The sequence below is a fragment of the Schistocerca cancellata genome, chromosome 3 (genome assembly GCF_023864275.1).
Source record: "Schistocerca cancellata isolate TAMUIC-IGC-003103 chromosome 3, iqSchCanc2.1, whole genome shotgun sequence".
Taxonomy (NCBI): domain Eukaryota; kingdom Metazoa; phylum Arthropoda; class Insecta; order Orthoptera; family Acrididae; genus Schistocerca; species Schistocerca cancellata.
Window position 1 is genome coordinate 633,574,555 of NC_064628.1, and position 21,867 is coordinate 633,596,421.

At 45.1% G+C, this 21,867-nt stretch overlaps 1 protein-coding gene, 1 non-coding gene and 1 pseudogene across 2 annotated transcripts in view; all 3 read right to left on the reverse strand.

The window, feature by feature from the left end:
• The window catches only part of LOC126175567 (serine/threonine-protein phosphatase PP1-alpha-like), a 624,274-nt gene that overhangs the window by 531,337 nt on the left and 71,070 nt on the right, over positions 1 to 21,867 (reverse strand). The window lies entirely within an intron of this gene.
• Positions 17,164 to 17,236, reverse strand: Trnaa-agc (transfer RNA alanine (anticodon AGC)). Its single transcript has one exon. It is a non-coding gene; the product is annotated as a tRNA-Ala (tRNA).
• On the reverse strand, positions 17,857 to 17,974 carry LOC126177473 (5S ribosomal RNA; annotated as a pseudogene).

Sequence of the window (21,867 nt, forward strand, 5' to 3'; positions counted from 1 at the left end):
GAGACCAACACAGTTTCCTGTCCAACGTGAGCCCTAGAAACTTAGTTGTGTCCACGAATGGGAGAACAACGGGACCGAGATGTAAGGATGGTGGAAGGAACGCTTTATATCGCCAAAAGTTGATACAAACCGTCTTTTCTTCAGAGAACCGGAAGCCATTTGCCACGCTTCATGAGTAGAGGCTGTCTAGACAACGCTGAAGGCAGCGCTCCAGGAGGCATGTTCTCTGGGCACTGCAGTAGATCGCGAAGTCATCGACAAAGAGAGAGCCTGAGACATTAGGTGGAATGCAATCCATAATTGGATTGATCGCGATGGCAAAAAGGGCTACGCTCAAGACGGAGCCCTGAGCACTCCGTTCTCCTGGAGGAAGACGTCGGACAATACGGAACCCACACGTACCCTAAACTTTCGATCCGTTAAAAAGGAATCAATAAAAAGGGGCAGGCGACCGCGTAGGCCCCACCTGTGCATAGTGCGGAGGATACCTCCTCTCCAACAGGTATCATAAGCCTTCTCCAAGTCGAAGAACACAGCTACCGTTTGGCGCCTTCGCAAAAAGTTGTTCATGATGAATGTCGACAAGGTCACAAGGTGGTCAACAGCGGAGCGGCGGCGACGAAAGCCGCATTGGACATTAGTAAGTAGCCGTCGAGATTCAAGAATCCAGACTAACCGAGCATTAACCATGCGCTCCATCACCTTACAGACACAGCTTGTAAGAGAAATGGGGCGGTAACTAGAAGGAAGGTGTCTATCCTTCCCGGGTTTGGGTATAGGAACAACAACGGCGTCACGCCAACGCATGGGGACTTGACCTTCGGTCCAGACGCGATTGTAGGTACGAAGAAGGAAGCTTTTCCCCGCCGGAGAAAGGTGTGCCAGCATCTGAACGTGAATGGCATCTGGCCCCGGAGCAGAGGACCGGGACAGTGCAAGCGCACGTACGAGTTCCCGCATAGTAAAGGGGGCATTTAAGTTTCCAGATTCAGCGAGTGGAAGGAAGGTCGCCGAGCCTCTTCTGCCTCTTTCCTGGGAAGGAAGGCAGGATGGTAATGGGCGGAGCTTGAAACCTCCGCGAAAAAGCGGCCAAAGGCGTTGGAGACAGCCACAGGATCAACAAGGACCGCATTACCTGAGGTCAGGCCAGGTACCGAGGAGTGGGCCTTAATGCCCGACAGCCGGCGCAGGCTACCCCAAACGACGGAAGAGGGAGTAAAACTGTTAAAGGAGCTGGTGAAAGAGGCCCAACAAGCTTTTTTTCTGTCTTTGATGACTCTACGGCATTGCGCTCGGAGTCGTTTGTATTCAATACAATTCGCCAACGTAGGATGGCGGCGAAAGGTGCGTAAAGCACGTCGTCGAGCACGGATAGCGTCCCTACAAGCCTCGTTCCACCAGGGGACGGAAACGCGACGTGAAGAAGAAGTAGTACGAGGAATGGAACGTTCGGCAGCATTGATGATAACAGCCGTGAGGTATTCGACCTGACTGTCACAACTGGGAAAATCGTGGTCCGGAAAGGTCGCCAGGGATGAGTAAAGTCCCCAGTCAGCTTTCAGTATGTTCCAGCTCGAAGGACGTGGGGATGGGGTGTGGTGCAGGAGACGAACGACACAGGGGAAGTGGTCGCTCGAATAGGTGTCAGAAAGGACATACCACTCGAACTGACGGGCAAGAGTGGTAGAACAGATCGAGAGGTCCAAGTGGGAGTAGGTATGAGTAGAGTCCGAGAGGAAAGTCGGGGTGCCGGTATTGAGGCAGACAAGATTGAGATGGTTGAAGACATCTGCCAAGAGTGAGCCTCTTGGACAGGATGCAGGAGGGCCCCAAAGGGGATGATGGGCATTGAAGTCGTCAAACAATAAAAACGGCGGGGGAAGCTGAACGATCAGGTGCATCATGTCAGCCCGACTAACAGCAGACGACGGTGGAGTGTAGATGGTACAAACTGAAAAAGTAAAAGCAGAAAGAGTAATGCGGACAGCTATTGCTTGGAGTGGGGTGGTCCATGGGATGGGATGGTACTAGACATCGTCCCGAACGAGCAACAGGACCCCACCATGAGCTGGGATACCGTCCACAGGGGTGAGGTCATACCGCTCCGAGGTATAGTGGGTAAAGGCAATACGGTCAGTCGGGCGCAACTTGGTTTCCTGGAGTCCAAGGACGAGCGGACAGTGCAGGCGGAGGAGCAGTTGTAATTCCTCCCGATGAGATCGAATACCTCTTATGTTCCAATGAAACAACGCCATCGCTAGTCAAAAAGTCGGGGGAACGAGACGGGGGAAGAGCTGGTCACCTCGACGGCCGCGGAGGGCCAGGTTGCGAGGGAACAACGCTACAACCGACGGGAGGCGGATCCGGTTCCATCGACTCGTCGCCAGCTGCGGCCGCTGTCCCTGGTTGTGTAGGAGGGGCAGCATCATTTGCCGACGAAAGGCCAGCTGAGCGCCTGGCAGCAGAGCGTCCCGGCGAAACTGAGGACGGCCGGGAGCGGCGACTCACGGATGGAGCGTCAGACGAAACACGACGGGGTGGAGAGGGGGGTTGAGACTTCTTCTTGGAGGCCTTCTTGGAAGGCCGAGGAGGCACAGGGATGGTGGGCTGGACCCGAAGAAGGTCCTCACGCGCGGGGTCCGTTTTGGAACGCCGGACCTCAGAAGCTGGGGTCCGGAACGTTTCCCCGATGGACGCCTGAGAAGAGGATCGCTTCTCAGGTGGCGTGGGGGGAGAAGGAGGAGGAAGGGTGGCCCCTGGGGCAGAGGGGGTGGGGGCCACGGGGGAGGAGGATTTGGAAGGGAGGGATTTGGGAGGTGGAGGCAGAGCCCCCTGATGGGTGGAGGAGGCGGAGGGGGGACAGGATAGGGGTGAGGATACCGCAGAAGGAGTGGACACAACTGAGGCAAACGAAGTGGTCAATGGCACGGGATGGAGGCGGTCATACTTCTTCCTGGTCTCAGAATAAGAGAGCCGATCCAAAGTTTTGATTTCTTGTATCTTCTTCTCCTTCTGATATGCGGGGCAGTCTGAAGATCTAGGCGAGTGGACGCCAGGACAATTAACGCACCAAGGTGGTGGGGTGCATGTATGTTCCTCACGAAGAGGACGTCCACAATCGCCGCAAAGGGGCTCAGCCTCACACCGTGACGACATGTGCCCAAAGTGCAAACACCTAAAACAGCGCATAGGAGGCGGGACGTAGGGTCGCACGTCACACTGGTAGCACATCACCTTTACCTTCTCCGGGAGAACGTCCCCCCGAAGGCGAGGATAAAGGCCCCGGTGTCGATGCGACGGTCTTTGGGGCCGCGCTGGACTCGCCGGACGAAATGCACGCCTCGGCGCTCCAGGTTGGCTCTGAGCTCCTCATCAGATTGTAGCAGGAGGTCACGATGAAAAATAACCCCCTGCGTCCTGTTTAGTGCCAGGTGTGGGACAATGGAGACTGGGATGTCCCCTAGGCGGTCGCACGCCTGGAGCGCCGCCGACTGTGTGGCAGAGGTGGTCTTGATAAGAACGGACCCTGAACGCATCTTGCTGAGAGCCTCAATTTCCCCGAAGATGTCCTCAATGTGCTGAACAAAGAACATGGGCTTGGAGGTGGCGAATGTCCCCCCATCGGTTCGAGAACAGACCAAATAGCGGGGGAAGTACTTCGCCCCAAGCCGGCGGGCCTGTCCCTCCTCCCATGGAGTGGCCAAGGGGGAAAGGGCAGGAGAACCAGAACTAGAAACGGTACCTTTTCTTTTGAAAGACTCGGCCGCAGAGCGACCTGATACGTGGTGACGTTTCATCTGCGAAACGTCCGCCCCGATACCACCCACTCCGACCAGGGGCTCTCCCCACGGGCGCCACCCAGCTGCAGCAAGGGCCACCTGGCAGGATGACCATTGCCGGGAGTCCTGATGCCACAAGGAGATGGGCATCTACTCCTTGGCCGACGTGGGGAGGGTGCAGCTCAGGTATCAGCAGTACGATCCCTGTGTTGTCAGGGGGCTACAATCTAGAGGGTACATGACGACCCCACCACAACGGGCTGGCTACCGTGCTGGATTTCTGGTGCCATGGAAAGTCCATCATGATCGCTGGTGCAGATGGAGATGCACTATGGGCGTAACTTGGACAACCCATCAGGCGTTTAGGCCCAATTTGAGGAATAGTGGGTATGGTTACAACGCCGGTGCAATGCTGAGTGCCAAGGTCTTAGTGCACTTAGGACCAGTGGTACACCACGTAAGGTGTCCTTCCCCAAAAGGCTCGTACTTCTGTAGAATTTTGAAAAATGGAGGTGAAACCCCAAGGGGGACCATCACATGGAAGGCCGAAACGGTTGAAACTCCTTTTAGTCGCCTCGTACGACAGGCAGGAATACCTCTGGCCTATTCTTACCCCGGACCCGCAGGGGGGTTATACAGAGCAGATGACTAGATTGCAGACAACACACGCAGAATCCTCACTACACAAGGTGCCTACTCATTCCGCCTCTCGGTCATGTTGTCGTTTTTGTTGTTATTGTTGTCGTCGTCGTCGTCGTCGTCGTCGTCGTCGTCGTCGTCGTTGTTGTTGTTGATGTATTTGTCGTCGTCGTCTTCAGTCCCCAGACTGATCTACTGCAGCTCTCCATGCCACTCTGTCCTGTGCAAGCTATTCGTCTTCGAATAACTACTGCAACCTACATCTACATCCTTCTGAATCTGCTTGTTCTATTCACCTCTTGGTCTTCAATATTTTTACACTTCCCTCCAATTCTAAATTGGTCATCCCTTGATATCTCAGATTGTGTTCCATCACTCCCAGACGATAGATACAAAGACTTTGAAATGCTCTATAGAGGATGGTCCATTGATAGTGACCGGGCCAAATATCTCACGAAACAAGCGTCAAACGAAAAAACTACAAAGAACGAAACTTGTCTATCTTGAAGAGGGAAACCAGATGGCGCTATGGTTGGCCCGCTAGATGGCGCTGCCACAGGTGAAATGGATATCAACTGCCTTATTTTTTTAAATAGGAACCCCCATGTTTATTACATATTCGTGTGGTACGTAAAGAAATATGAATGTTTTAGTTGCACCACTTTTTTCGCTTTGTGATAGATGGCGCTGTAATAGTCACAAACATATGGCTCACAATTTTAGACGAACAGTTGGGAACAGGTAGGTTTTTCAAATTTGAACATTTTATTTCAGTTGTGATACATGTACCTTTGTGAAATTATCATTTCTGAGAACGCATGCTGTTACAGCGTGATTACCTGTAAATACCACATAAATGAAATAAATGCTCAATATGATGTCCGTCAACCACAGTGAATTTGGCAATACAGCGAGTACTTCGCGTTCCGTAATGTTCGCACATGCATTGACCATGCGCTGACGCATGTTGTCAGGCGTTGTCGGTGGATCACGATAGCAAATATCCTTCAACTTTCCCCACAGAAAGAAATCCGGGGACGTCAGATCCGGTGAACGTGCGGGCCATGGTACGGTGCTTCGACGACCAATCCACCTATCATGAAATATGTTATTCAATACCGCTTCAACCGCACGCGAGCTATGTGCCGGACATCCATCATGTTGGAAGTACATCGCCAATCTATAATGCAGTGAAACATCTTGTAGTGACATCGGTAGAACATTACGTAGGAAATCAGCATACATTGCACCATTTAGATTGCCATCGATAAAATGGGGACCAATTATCCTACCTCCCGTAATGCCGTACCATACATTAACCCGCCAAGGTCGCTGATGTTCCACCTGTCTCAGCCATCGTGGATTTTCCGTTGTCCAGTAGTACATATTATGCCGGTTTACGTTACCGTTGTTGGTGAATGATGCTTCGTCGCTAAATAGAACGCGTGCAAAAAATCTGTCATCGTCCCGTAATTTCTCTTGTGCCCAGTGGCAGAACTGTACACAACGTTCAAAGTCGTCGCCATGCAATTCCTGGTGCATAGAAATATGGTACCGGTGGAATCGATGTTGATGTAGGATTCTCAACACCGACGTTCTTGAGATTCCCGAGTCTCGCGCAATTTGTCTGCTACTGATGTGCGGATTAGCCGCGACAGCAGCTAAAACACCTACTTGGGCATCATCATTTGATTTGTTGCAGGTCGTGGTTGACGTCTCACATATGGCTGAACACTTCCTGTTTCCTTAAATAACGTAACTATCCGGCGAACGGTCCGGACACTTGGATGATGTCGTCCAGGATACCGAGCAGCATACATAGCACACACCCGTTGGGCATTTTGATCACAATAGCCATACATAAATACAATACCGACCTTTTCCGCAATTGGTAAACGGTCCATTTTAACACGGTTAATGTATCACGAAGCAAATACCGTCCGCACTGGCGGAATGTTACGTGATGCCACGTACTTATGCGTTTGTGACTGTTACAGCGCCATTTATCAGAAAGCGAAAAAAGTGGTCCAACTAAAACATTCATATTTCTTTACGTACTGCACGAATATATAATAAAAATGGGGGTTCCTATTTAAAAAAACGCAGTTGATATCCGTTTGACCTATGGCAGCGCCATCTAGCGGGCCAACCATAGCGCCATCTGGTTTCCCCCTTCATGCTAGACAAGTTTCGTTCTTTGTATTTTGTTCGTTTGACGCTTATTTAGTGAGTATTTGGCCCGGTCAAGATCAATGGACCACCCTGTATAGACTCCCTGGTTCCTTGGCACCTTCAAGTTCTTTTCTATTCTGTAGTTTTGAACAAATGTGATCAAAGTTTTCTACACGTGAAAGCGATCTTTGGCAGCCCGAGAATAATGTTGCTCTCCATGACGACGATGCCGAGATAAGGAGAAAAAATAACACTATTAGGAAACAAATGGTTGCCTCGTCCTTTGCGGAATTACGCGTATCGCCCTCCAGTTGTATCCCTACGCCTGAGCCCTCCAGAGAAAGGATCCAGAACGCTAAACTCACCATGTCGGCCCTTTGTTTCCTCAGCCTGCCCTGGCAGTCTACATAATCAAAACTGGTCTTTCCCACTAAAATGACTCCACGAGGATATCTATTTGAAACTACAATAGGGCTCCTACTTTAGTTTATCTGCTTTCCCACTCAACATATTTATACACAAATGCGAGCAGTTACGAACAGCAGTGGCACACACATCAGATTAAAGCGCTACTTCGACGCACAAAAAGTAAACAGCACAGAATGAGCACGTACAGAATAAGCGACAGACATTGCAAATAAGGCCCTATTGACATAGATCGCTAACACACGTCCCTCGCCACAAATTCTGAAACCCCTATTCTTTTGTCAAACGTAACAGCTCTAATGGAAGCGAGCGCACGGCCACATAACGCTTACACTGACGCACGGAATGCAGACTTCTGAACGGAACGCACAGCAACAATAACAAACATGACAGTTAAGCTTGCCGCGTCACAGGCTGAACACACCCGGATCTGTGCATGGAGGTGTGTGTTCGCCGCGTCGAATTGTAAGCAAACTGGGGACCGACAATAAACACAGCGGACTGAGTATTCACTGAAGAACTATGTCGAATGTCACGTCGTCTGCACCGCATCATATGCGGGTCGCCACAGTTATCTAATCCATTCTTGAATGGAACAGGGATGAGGGAACGCAGTTGTAACAGAAGTACTCTCCGCCACACACCGCAAATTGGCTTGCAGAATACAAAAGTAGACAATAGATTATAAAAACGACCAAGTGCTGTTCGGAGATGCCATAAACAAGAAATGAATGGGCATCACGCTACGTACCTTAAGGATGGAATCAACTGCTCGCTCATATACAAAACCCTTTTTTCGTGTTACAGTGAAAGTACTTATTAACTGAGACACATATAACGTTTTATGTCGTCTTCAGTTGATTTCTGGAACAGTATACAGTTTTGCTTTAATACGAATTAATCATGCATTTAAAATAATAAACCACTTGATTTTTTCCGTAATTGAACTAGTATTTAGCTTTCTATCCGCGTTCCAAAGATGTTCAAAAGAGAGAAACTTATAGTAGAATTAACTACATTTGTAGAAGTGGTACCTCACCCATTTCATATTGTACAAAAGAGGTGAGGTGAAAGAAGAAAAGATACAACCATTCAAATACTTCACCTGTATGAGAAGCTGTTTTTAATCTCTGTTTATTAACATAACATAAAGAAAGCAACAATTGGCGACAGGAATAAAAGCATGTAATTTCTGAGAGTACAAGTAATAGTAGCGTAATCAATAGAGATGTCTCCAGATTACACACTATTCTGAAGCAAATGTCAAGACATTCTGAAGCAAATGATAAAAGTCTTAAAAGAAAATCAATGTTTGTGATTATTCCTTCATTTCCTGGCGTCATTCGTGGTTATATATAAAGGGCGATCAATAATTTTCCGTTTGAGGACGTTGCTGCAGCACCGACTCTGATATGTGTATACAAACACCGACATTTAGGCAAGGGATTAGTGTAGCGCTCGTGTCTTCCTGACGTGCGTGCGGTAAATGCGGAAACATGAACTATGGCGATGTTATTACCAAACGCGTCCAAACACCACCAACGCGATATTATTCTTTTCTTTGCTGCCGAGGGACAAACACCGGTAGACATCCATCGGATGATGATTAATGTGTATGCAACAGCTTGTTTGTCTGAAAAATCGTCCTGGAATGGTGCGCCAAGTGGTGCCTGTGCTTCATGACAACGCACGTCCCCGTATCGCAAGTGTCGTAACGCAGAAGGTAAGCCATCTCAAGTGCGAGGCACTTGAGTACCCGCCCTATGTCTCGATTTTTCTCAAGCAATTATCACGCCTCCGGTCGCTTAAAAAATGCCTTGAAGGGCCGACGATCGCTGTCGGACGAGGATGTGCAGCAGGCAGTTCCAGACTTCTTCACGCAGCAGGACATGATGTTTCACCAGATGGTTATGTTTAACCCGGTGAGTCGGTGGGCTGATTGCCTCAATGCTCACGGCGATTTTGCCTGATTGGCAAGCCGATTCTGTACTGTACGGCCTCCGAACGAAAACTTTTTGATCGCCCCTTATAGTCACGGATGAACTGCCGGATATTCGTGTCTAACGAGCACAATATTTCGTCAACTGACACTGTTACCACTGTCAAATGCGCTGACGAATTGACTGCTCAGGAGATGGCGCGTCGCTTTTCTCTTTTCCTCCCTCCCCCTTCCGATCCTACCCACTGCTCTGTCCACGGTCAGTGCTGTAACACCCCAATTATAGAACACATAATGAACACCGTTTTTTTGCAAAAAGAAATAGAAAAATCAATCATCCTAACAGTGATGACACTCTTAACAGTTTGATTAACAAGAATGTTATGTAAATACTAATGCTTATCATAAAGAAAGGACTGAATGAAAGAATACCATATGATACGAAACAGGAACCTTAAAAAGAATTCAAAAAATTATTAATTACGAAGTTTAAAACCCAGACCATAAATTGACCAAACGTAACATTTATTCTACAAGAGAATTGTCGCCGCATCGAGCTGTAAGTTTGCTGTGACTACAATGGAACTCGGCAATGGAGATGTTAACTTCACTTCTCTCATGTACTCTTGCAATAGTGTACGCATGTTAAGCGCTACTAGATCGTTTTAAAACCCGATCTGACGTTTAAAAGTTTTACGTCTGGAAGTATTAGTCAGAAGTCGGACTGAAGTAAAATCATCTTTACCGTTTAGACAGATAACGTTGTAGTTGATATATCTGACAGAAAAATAACTAGTGTGATTGCTGATTTGTGATGGAACTTAGCCTTCGTAATAGTTAATAGTCAAAGGAGACAGAAAGAGACTGATCGCCGACATAAACTCAATTATTAGACTTGAGTAGGCAACAGATCACTAATAACTTACAGTTGCGCCGTGTTGTCGGAAACTATCGTCAAAGTCAGAATTGCAGATGCTAACAGACGCAATTCCCTGAATGAAAAACCGGTGTGTGTGTTCAGTGTAGGGACAAATAACTACGAAGAACAATAAGCTCTAATTAAACTTTAATTCTTCGTGTCGCCTATATTATTTAATGGATATTTAAAGTGTATTTCTGGAATTAACTGATTCTTCGGATAATATAAAAGTGAAAAGTGATTTAGTGACAATTTAACTGTGAATAGCAATAAGTCACACCGAAATACGTCGAATTCTGAACATTCCTCAAGGGTATGTTATCTCTGCAATTACGTCGTGTAGTTGTTGAATACGCAACGTAGCGACTCCTTTACGGCGGAATAATATGGCTCTGAGCACTATGCGTCTCAATTTCTGAGGTCATCAGTCGCCTAGAACTTAAAACTAATTAAACCTAACTAACGTAAGGACATCACACACATCCATGCCCGAGGCAGGATTCGAACCTGCGACCGTAGCGGTCACGCGGTTCCAGACTGAAGCGCCTTTAACCGCACGGCCACACCGGCCGGCGGCGGAATAATAATTAACAATTCAATATCCTCGCAAAAATCATGATGTGACATCGTCTTGGGTGATGGATTGATGATTCAAGGCATTATATTTTCAACGTTTGAACACCCATTCTCAAACCGGGCATAAGAACTACAGTCAGCAAATTCGCGTAAACTGGAAAGTCTGTCGCGAACACCCAAAGGACTTTGGTTATCATTTCAGATCAAGGGAGTCATCGCATTATCGAGTGGTGCAGTCGCTATATTTATAAGTGGAGAAGATCGACAGACATGGAACACCATTGCTTTAATTACAAACAAGTGCGGCGCACACACTCCGGCGTGCTGCTCCATCGAGACGTTGATATCAGTTTTGAGAGACAGTATCTGAAAAGTAGCCAAACCGCGATAGTTCCAGATTGGAGTTGTTATGATCGACGGACGCCATTCCACGTCATCTCGAGTGGGACAACCATCACCGTCGAGCCGAGACAAAACGAGACGTCACAGTTCCCAGGGCTGTGGGCGCATCGAGCATCTGCTGCCCCACTTCACCCGCCGACACATTGCTACGTCCTCGGTTCACGACTCGATACGCGTGCTTTCGCATCTCTGCTGCTGTTCCACCTGCCCCGAAATCAGTTCGTTGTGCGATACCTCCTTCTTCATGAATCTTTATGCAGCAGTTTTCTGTCTTACGTATCCAATTTCTGATGTTCATTTTTCTTTCAACGCTCTGGAAGAAATAAAAACAGAACCACTGCTATAGTTAAGTGGTGCATCTTCCCTAGATGAGACATCTTTCGTCTTCCAAATTAAATGTCGGTCCAGCATGATGTTGCGAAGAGTGTAGTAAGAGTGTAAGTAGGCTGTTTAGGTTTTTATATTGGTAACGCCACGTAGCGCACTGTATGAAAATCACTGGCTGTGCTGTGTGCAGTCTGTGGCTGGGAGGCATTGGTGTAATATTCGCTGTTGTAGTGTTGGGCTGTTGGCTGTTAACAACGCGTAGCGTTGCGCAGTTGGAGGTGAGCCGCCAGCAGTGGTGGATGTGGGGAGAGAGATGGCGGAATTTTGAGAGCGGACGATCTAGACGTGTGTCCATCAGAAAGAGTACATTTGTAATATTGGATATCATGGACTGATTATATATATATATATAATGACTTTTGAACACTATTAAGGTTAATACATTGCTTGTTCTCTATCAAAATCTTTCATTTGCTAACTATGCCTATCAGTAGTTAGTGCCTTCAGTAGTTCGAATCTTTTATTTAGCTGGCAGTAGTGGCGCTCGCTGTATTGCAGTAGTTCGAGTAATGAAGATTTTTGTGAGGTAAGTGATTTGTGAAACGTATAGGTTAATGTTAGTCAGGACCATTCTTTTGTAGGGATTTTTGAAAGTAAGATTGCGTTGCGCTAAAAATATTGTGTGCTAGTTTAAGCACAGTCTTGTACAATTTTTCAAAGGGGACGTTTCATATGTCGACCCTTAGCTGAGGATACCTCACTGGAATCTTCTGATTTTTTCTTGTAGTTTGTGTAATTAGTGTAGCTATTGTTTATTGCTAGCGCGTAATTATAGAGAGAATTTCATTTGTAGTTGTAGTTTTTCATTGTTGTACAGTAAAACAGTTGTGGCATGCATGTAGATTTGCACCAAGTATTTCGTAGCTGCGCTTGCAATTAACTAGACATTATTTTCAATGCTATATTAATGTGTTTTCTTATTTTGCCCTTCAAATTGTGCTTTTCTGTGTTATCGTGTGAAACATTGTGACAATATGGCGTGTGAAAAACGTAATACTAGGCTCCAAAGTAAACTAAGAAATGACAGTGAAGACGAAAGCAGTGCGTCAGCGCTACCTTGTAATGAATTAACTAATGTTCAAAGTAGTAATTTGGTAATTGTGCATAGGGAAATGGAGCGGGCTGCAAATAATGGTGTAGACAGTGAAACAATCAGTGAACAGGGAAGCATTATCGATCGATCGGTCGGCAACAGCTCGCCTCAGGAATCCGAAATGACAGGACACAATCTCGCAAATACTGTAGATTCAGGTTTTGCGGCCTCACCGTTTTCTCATATAAGTCAAGACACATTTTCCGCTTTTCAAAACGCGAATATTGCCGGTTCAAATACACTACCGAATAGCACTGAGGAACATGTTTCAGACACCAGTGCATTGTTATTACAATTAATGCAACAAATGGGACAAAGGCTACAAAAGTTAGACAACGCTTGAACAAAATCAGAAACAAATGGGACAAAATCTTCAAAAGTTAGGCACAATGGAACAAAATCAGAGACAAACACAGCAAAAGCTTCAAAAGTTAGACATAATGGAACAAAATCAGAGACAAACACAGCAAAAGCTTCAATAGTTAGACACAATGGAACAAAATCTTCGGAAGTTAGACACCACGCTTGAACAAACACGTGAAGATTTAACTACTGAGTTACATAACATTGAGTCGAAATGTCAAAACGTCTGTAATGACGTAAAAACACAAATTTGTGAGCATTTTCAAGCTATTTTTTCGCGGCATGAAAATGCATTACAGAATCACGAAGCAGTCATAAAAGAACTGCAAACTATTGTTCATAAAAATCATGAGACCTTGCAAGCTAAAATTGACTCAGTTGCATCTACCGATTCGGTTACGCAACTTGCAAAAACTCAGGAAAACTTAAAGGACACAGTAGATACTCTGAAAATTGGTTCAGAAAGACACATGGAGGAAAGTAGAAGTTGAACTTTCGGATCAGCTAAATAATTTATCTACGAAGGTAGATGATAGTCTGAATGACACAAAACCGGTAGTCTTTACTGACACAGAAGAGTGCGAACAAATTAGGAAATTCAAACAAAATCAGAATCAAATTAATACGCAACACCAAAGAGAAATCCGGGAAGTACAAGATCAGCTGACACAGGTAATACAAGAATTACGTATTTCAGAGGACACTCGCGCTCCAGTACGGGAAGAGGGACATAGAAATACGGAACAGCCACAAAATAATAACACGGGGTACTTCGGAAATTATGAAAGAAATTGGCAAGGTACACCGAATTTTGAGATGGAACCGCCGAAACGAAGTAACAAGGACCGATATGCGACTCGCCGACATGATGATTTTGACTATAAGCTGTTTATTACTACACGTAAATTCAAAACATTTAAGAATTCCGGCAACGACATTCATCCACAAGCGTGGCTTCATCAATTCTCTCATTGTTTTCCTCCCAACTGGTCATTAGAGCACAGATTAGAGTTTATGTGTGGCTATTTAGAGAATGAACCAGCTGTAAGAATGCGATCGGTCATTCACGATTGCCACAGTGAAGGAGAATTGTATCATGCCTTCCTCTCAGCATATTGGTCTCAAGCTACACAAGACCGAGTAAAACATAGCATCATAATGATGAAACATTCCGAACAATCTGAATTTTCCAGTCTTGTGAAATATTTTGAAGACATGTTGCACAAGTATCAGTACCTGTCAAAACCATACAGCCCCTCAGAACTCATCCGCATTTCCTTAATCAAATTACTTGAACATTTACGACATATTATTTTGGCAGGACGTTGCAATAAAAATATTGTGTGTCAGTTTAGTGTTGATCAGAATAAGTAAAGAGAGTAATGTCTCAGTACGTTCAGTTTTGCTCAGCTGTTTGAAAATCAAATAATGTAAGAGGTTTATCAGCACAGTAATTTATTAATTTTTCTAAGGGGACGTTTCAAGTGATTACCACCAGTATTAAATGGCTCTTCTCCGAAACAATTTATGGTTAGTCTTACTTAGCTGCAGTGATCCATCAGTTGGGCGCGGCGGCTACGTACGATAACACGAACTTCGGCATCAGGCGACAATCAAGCTACGTATATTATTTCAGTGAATAAAATTTTTATTCGTCTCTTTTATACACTATCAGCGGAAAGTGCCATAATTTCATTGAGAAATTTGCGCTGGTAAACATAATTCTGCAATTAATATTTCTACGAAAGAAGACTATACATCGTTTAGTAACGACTTTCTTTTAATTAATTTTGATGAAATCTGAAATATACCGTTTTAATGGTTCATCTACATGATTACTCTGCATTTCACAATTAAGTTCCTGGCAGACGGTTCCTCGAACCAAGTTTAAGCTACTTCTCTACAATTCCACTCTCTAACAGCGAGCAGGAAAATCGAAGATTTAAATCTTTCCTTTGCGAGCTCTGATTTCTCTAATTTTAATATCATGATCATTTCTCCCTATGTAAATGGGGCCAACAAAATATCTTCGCAGTCTGAAGAGAAAGTTGATATAGAAATTTAATGTGAAGGTCCTTCAGCAGCGAAAAACGCCTTTGTTTTAATGACTGTCATCCCAATTTGTGTATCATATCCATAGCACATTCTCCCCAGTTTCGCGATAATACGAAACTAGCTAAGCCTCTTTGAATATTTTCGATGTCCTCCGTCAATCCTATCTGATGCAGATCCCACATCACACCGCAGTACTCCAGAAAAGGGCGTACAAGCGTAGTGTAAGCAGTCTAACAAATCTGTTCCACTTTCTAAGTGTTCTGCCGATAAATCACAGTATTTGGTTTGCTTTCCCCACAACATTATCTATGTTCCGTAAATATTCATTTTAACAGCTAAGACGATCAACGCTGTATATTAATCGATCGAAACAGACGAATTCTTAGTAAAGACAAAGGCCTCTTTGGTTTTTTTCTTCGTTTTTTTTAAATTCTAAAGTTGTGTAGCACGGTATCGCTTTATGGCACTTTTTTAAATTCTTCATAATTTTCTTGCGATTCCCGCCGGTTTTGTCCCATTGCGTGTGAAAATGAGATGAGTGAAATTAGGGTTGAGTAGGAAAATGGGAAAAGGTGCCGCTGGGCGTTCAAAATCGGAAAACCCACAGAAAAAACTTCGCATAATACTACTTCTACTACTTGTTTAATTCAGTCTCTTTAACGGAATGCATTCTCATTTCATACGCCACACTCATCGGGTGACGTGACGGGTCAGTGCTCCCAATACGGGTAGAGCAAGAGCCGAGCGAATCGAGCAGTTCCTTCTTACGAGCCCACTAGTCTGTCACTTTAGAGCGGTCGTAGTAAGTCCTCTCTTTAGTTCGTTTAAGGGAGGCAATTTCTATGCTCTGGTAATACTCGCATGAAACGGGCTGTAGGCGGGGTGCCATCTGCCAAGGAGGCGTTATTGACTTTCCCTCGCATTTTGAAGGCTGTAAATTAGCAGTGTTTCAAAATACCAATCAACGCGCGAGTACCGGAACTGCAGACATCTATAGAGACGTGCTTAGTTTTCAGCTTTCTCGGCGAAACAACATATGCGAGAGAATGTTTCCGTACTTGAGAGGCTATTAAACATGTGAGATGGAGGGTTGAAGCTACTTATTGCTTCAAAATGTCTAAATTTTGTGATGAACTTGAAGTATCCTCACAAGGTGACAGAGTATTTTGGGATATTTGTATTCTCCATGCTATCTAGTATGCCGATACGCGGCTTCTATGGCCAAAGTACTGTATTTCACAATTTTTTCGAAATTCCATGAGTACCACGTAGGTGATTTTGATATCTCTTGCGTGACTTCATAAAAACTGAAGTCATTTATGGCATCTGCCCCCAGAATTTTTCTCGTCATGGCGTCCTCAACTCCAATTTTGTATTCGGAAAAAAGTGAAAATGATACGTACGTTTTACACGATATTAATTATGAGTTGAGTAACGAGTCCCTATTGACAGATTCTTTGCATAAGATGCGACATTAAATCGCGCAGGATGCTTGCAATGATAACGTAGGTCGCTGGAATAACTGGTCTCATTTCCTTACTCTGTTATGCTCTACTTACTCAGGGCCCATTAACCTCTTTGTTATAATAATCTGTTTTTCTAGTGGCCACACACTGCTTATGCTTATGCATCATTTCGTCTTGTTACGCTACAGCTCTACTTACTCAGGGTCCATTAACCTCCTTGTTATAATAATCTGTTTTTCTAGTGGCCATACACTGCTTATGCATCATTTTTGTTACGCTACAGCATATGGCACTTCTTGATAAAGTTCAAGCACCTGCTTTCCCATCTCCGGCATTTTCTGACAGATTTAATTGCTTTAGTTTATATGTGCACAACTTTTTACTGCTATTATTTTTTTTGTACCGTACATAATTCTCCCTTCACACATTTCTATTCACTTAATGCTATGTAATAACACCAGTCTTGCCTATGATATGTTAATTTGCTTATAGTGTATTTCTGTTACGCCGTCTTTCTATCAGTTGAGTACTGATGCTGACGGCTGGCACTTGACTCCATAATTCGTGTGAGGGCTTCTCTTTTTGATGTGGCTACATTTTGAGCATTCTTTAAAATAGCCTTCTTAAACTTACTCAGTGACTCGCCGATTACGCTATGTTAATGGCTGCACTTTCCTTTGGCAGATGACGTGATGATGGGCTGTGCCTGAAACTCCTCAGTAAATAAGAATTTTTCAGCAGCAAGTGACCAGTTATCCCAGCGAGCTATTCAGCAGTAAGATTAGTCTCCGCAATATTCTTAGCAGTCGCGTAAAAATGAAGATTTCCTTAAAGCACTACAGTTTACACCTAACTAAATCCACACCCGTACAATCTACGTCAAATTAATAGAAACAAAGGAATTATAGGCATTGGCAGCGAGTGGGTATTGATTTAAGGTTGAGAATTGTGCCGGACTGGGATTCGGACCCGGGTCTCCTGCTTGCTAGGCAGATGCGCTGACCACTGCGCCACCCGGACACAGCGGCCATCGCAACTGCACAGATTACCCTAGCACGCCTCCCGCCAGACTGAAATTCTCAACCTGTCTACAAACTACGAACGAAGCGCCCCTTGCCCATTATTCTCATTTCTCCCGGTACTTCGTCAGTTTTCGTAAGATTCAAGCCTGGTGTGCATCCATACAGAAGAGATCTTTGGCCGTCTCGCCTTCATTATATAGCCTATATGTGGCATTTGTCCTTTCGGACACTCTGAAAGAACAGTCACCACACACACACACACATATATATATATATATACCAAGTTGTTAAACTGGAGGTTTCAAAGAAACCAGCTAAGAAAGACGGCAGGTTGATATACGATTACAATAAATTATTTACATTATCGTCAGAAGTTTCCAGGGCACAAAACAGACTAAAACTAAAATAAACTCCTGTCGAACAGGCCATGAAGGCCCAAAGGAACCGACCGGCCGCCGTGTCATCCTCAGGCTACAGGTGTCACTGGATACGAATATAAAGGGGCATGTGATCAGCACACCGCTCTCCCGGCCGTATGTCAGTTTCCGAGTCCAGAGCAGCTACTTCTCAGTCAAGTAGCTCCTCAGTTTGCCTCACAAGGGCTGAGTGCAACCCGCTTGCCTACAGCGCTCGGCAGACCGCGTGGTCACCCAACCAAGTGCTAGCCCAGCCCGACAGCGCTTAACTTCGGTGATCTGACGGGAACCGGTGTTACCACTGGGGCAAGGCCGTTGCCCGCAAAACAGAGTATCAAAAAATAATGATTTTTAATAAGAAATGTGGTTTTATGATACTTACTTCATACATATTGTACATAGCAGTGTTATAGAGTATATTACTAAATCGAACGCAGAAATATCAATAACATAGTTGAAACCAATAAAGTTACTGGTTAATCACCTATTTGTTTACAATGTTTTCGAGATTTCTATGGGCGTTTCCCTCTTCTTGTTGAGCACAAACTACTCAGCTCATTTTTTGTGTAATTGAACCAAACTGAGGAAGTGACACAAAGAAAAAAGAATCAAACTTGAAAAATATGAGCGACCCCGGTGTGCAGTCTCATTCGGCGCCGCACCCTTCGCTGAAAATGGCGGCCTGGCGTGTCGACGCGACGTAAAAGCAGAAGCCCGGCCACAGACATCCCACAAATAGCTTCTATATCGGTCACAGGTGGCTGCTACCTCACAACCCTTGAACGGGGTCGCAAGTGATCACACGCTGTTTCCCTTAACGTATGTGCTCGACAAGTACCGCAGTAGGAGTAATTACAGCACCTCTGTGAGAAGCCTTCTCATCTCCCTTCAGTGATTCCGTTACAGAACAATAGTTTTGAACATACTCACAAAGTATCTGTAAAGAGCTGTCGAAACGTTCCACCAACCGTTGAATTGCTCAACGACAGAAATCCACTTCTTGATCACAGAGCCTTTCAAAATTCGCTCTGTCCTTCCACCAGAATTTCTTTCAGTTTGCCGAAAAAATGGAAATCGCAAGGGAGGCAAGATGTTCCCTCCTTCCCGATCAACACCACCCACGACTGCGCAGCCTTCTTCAAATTGACGGTACCATTTCATTACAGCTGGACGAGACATCGCGTTTCACCCAAATACCGAATCTGCGTGCAACTTAGACATTTTGCCCGCAAGAACCGTACTTTCCCCTGTACTTCAAGTTTGGAGGACATTTCCAGTTGTCGCGTCATTAAAAAAAAAATGGTTCAAATGGCTCTGAGCACTATGGGACTTAACTGCTGAGGTAATCAGTCCCCTAGAACTTAGAACTACTTAAACCTAACTAACCTTAGGACATCATACACATCCATGCCCGAGGCAGGATTCGAACCTGCGACCGTGGCAGTCGCGCGGTTCCAGACTGTAGCGCCCAGAACCGCTCGGCCACTCCAGCCGGTCGCGTCATTTAAGTCCCGCAGTGTGATGCACCTGTTATCCGTGTGGGAAACTTTGAACACTGTGCCATTTTTGCTGTGCATTGGTCTTAGTGTGAGAAGACACGTGTGATCTACTTTATGAAGCCCCTACGCAAGTATAAAAAAAAAATTAGTCACTTATCTGTTAAGGGTACCGTTTCACATAGAGAAAGGCCACTAGATACGCAAAAGAAGCTCGGTTTTGTCAGTAACAGGGAAAGATAATGTAGGTATTGTAATGGAGCAGGGGTTCCCAAACTTTTCCTCTGACGGAACACTTTGAGAATCTTGGTACTTTGATTCTTTTTTGGTTTTTTATTTTAAAGTTCAATAAATTTTTAAAATATTAGATAAACTTGTTTTATTCAATGGTTACTTCAATTTTAAATTGTAAATTCAACTAACACTCCAGATTACAATTACAAATAATCTAAACTGGAACGATCACATAGATAATATTGTACTGCTTACAACACGCTTGTCCACCCTATTCTGGAGTATTGCTGTGCGGTGTGGGATCCGCATCAGGTGGGACTCACGAATGACATCGAGAAAGTGCAATAAAGGGCAACGCGTTTTGTATTATCGCGAAATAGGGGAGATAGTGTCACAGACATGATACGTGAATTGGAGTGGCAATCATTAAAACAAAGGCGTTTTTCGTTGCGACGCGATCTTCTCATGAAATTTAAATCACCACTTCTCTCCTCCGATTGCGAAAACACTCTGTTGGCACCCACCTACAAGGGAGAAATGATCATCACGATAAAATAAGAGAAATCAGGGCTCGCACAGAAAAATTTAAGTGCTCGTTTTTCCTGCTTGCCGTTCGAGAGTGGAACGGGAGAGACAGCTCGAAGGTTGTCCATTGAACCCTCTGCCAGGCACTTTATTGTGAATAGCAGAGTAATCACGTAGATGTTGATGTAGATGTAAATCACAGCTAATAGCCCAGAAATAGTAATAATGGTTGAAAGAGATAATTAGTATCATCAATATGTCGAAAAAAGAAACCGACATGGTATCAATAGTTTCTCGCGCAGCACTTATTCACTTCCCTCGAACCAGAATTTGGGGAACCCTGTTATAGAGATTATGTAGTCGTTCGTTGGCAGTGACGCAAGGAAACACATAGGTCTTTCGTTACGACAGCAGCACTGACTGATTTCGATTCATGGCTTTTGCTGCGGTACCACCCCGCTAGGTTTTAACACCTAGGAAACAGACATCAGCAACAGTCTATTACTAACAGATAACGTTGCAACACTGATCGCACCAAAGAAATACGGTTTGAATCATTCGCCCCTGCTCGGCAGCATGACGCACACCGTTTGTGCTGCCTGCCTCGCGTGACAGATAGAAAGCTTGTTGAAAGGAAAGACCTGAGAGCGATCTACAAAGAAGCCAGAATAGGGGAGCTAAAAGCGGCGGCAGCAGGGAAGGGCAATAAACGCGGCGGGCTCGCCATTCCGCTAAACGGCCGTTCGTCACAGCCCCTTCCGACAGGAGGCGGCGCCCGCTACAGTACACACTGAACTGTCTGGCTGCCTCCAGCGCGAACCAGCAAACACGTGAATCACCCGAACAGCTCACTAAATGGACTCTTCGGAGAGTTACAACGCGCCACCGGTTCTCTCCAGGCACTTTTAAAAAACTGCGCTACAAGTGAAGTGCCGAGGAATGACAGACAACCTTCCGTTCACAATAGCTGCAAGGGAAATACGGAATCTATCAAAAATCGTTCAAATGGCTCTAAGCCCTATGGGACTTAACATCTGAGGTCATCAGTCCCCTAGACTTAGAACTACTTAAACCTAACTAACCTAAGGACATCATACACATCCATGCCCGAGGTAGGATTCGAACCTGCGACCGTAGCGGTCGCGCGGTTCCAGACTAATGTCGGATAGCCATATACAATATATTCTCATAGCAGTAAACCCCCTATTCTTCAAAGGATCGAGCTCCCATGTTCAGCAGCTTCAAACGTCTGATTATTTTACAAATGAGTTAATGTGATAAATATTTGTCGATAATCTTGTAAGCGAGAAAAAAATTAGAAAACGTTTGAAATTATGCTTAAAGTTTGTTGGAGGTTGCTGTGGTGTCACCGCCAGACACCACACTTGCTAGGTGGTAGCCTTTAAATCGGTCGGACCCGCGTGTCGCCACTAGCAGTGATTGCAGACCGAGCGCCGCCACACGCCAGGTCTAGAGAGACTCCTTAGCACTCGCCCCAGTTGTACAGCCGAATTTGCTAGCGATGGTTGACTGCCTACTTACGCTCATTTGCAGAGACAATAGTTTAGCATAGCCTTCAGCTACGTCATTTGCTACGACTTAGCAAGGCGCCATATTCAGTTACTATTCTGAACAGATGATATTGTGAATCATGTACCATCAAGAGCGACGTTCATCATTAATGGATTAAAGTTAAGTATGAAACTAATTACGTCCGCTGTCTGAATTCTCATTCCTTGTCATGTTCCAGACCTCACGTCAGTATAGTTCTTCCCTCTTCACGCCAACCTGTGTGAGCTAAAACGCGTGCACTTCGGCCTCCTCTAGTAACACGGTGTTGGCTCTTCTGCCAGCCCAACAGTTGCCAACTGTTCTCATAATGAAGCACTGAATGAAAATAGACTGGGTAATTTGTGTTCCATTTTAAGCAAAAGGTAGTTTTTCACGCATCTAAATGT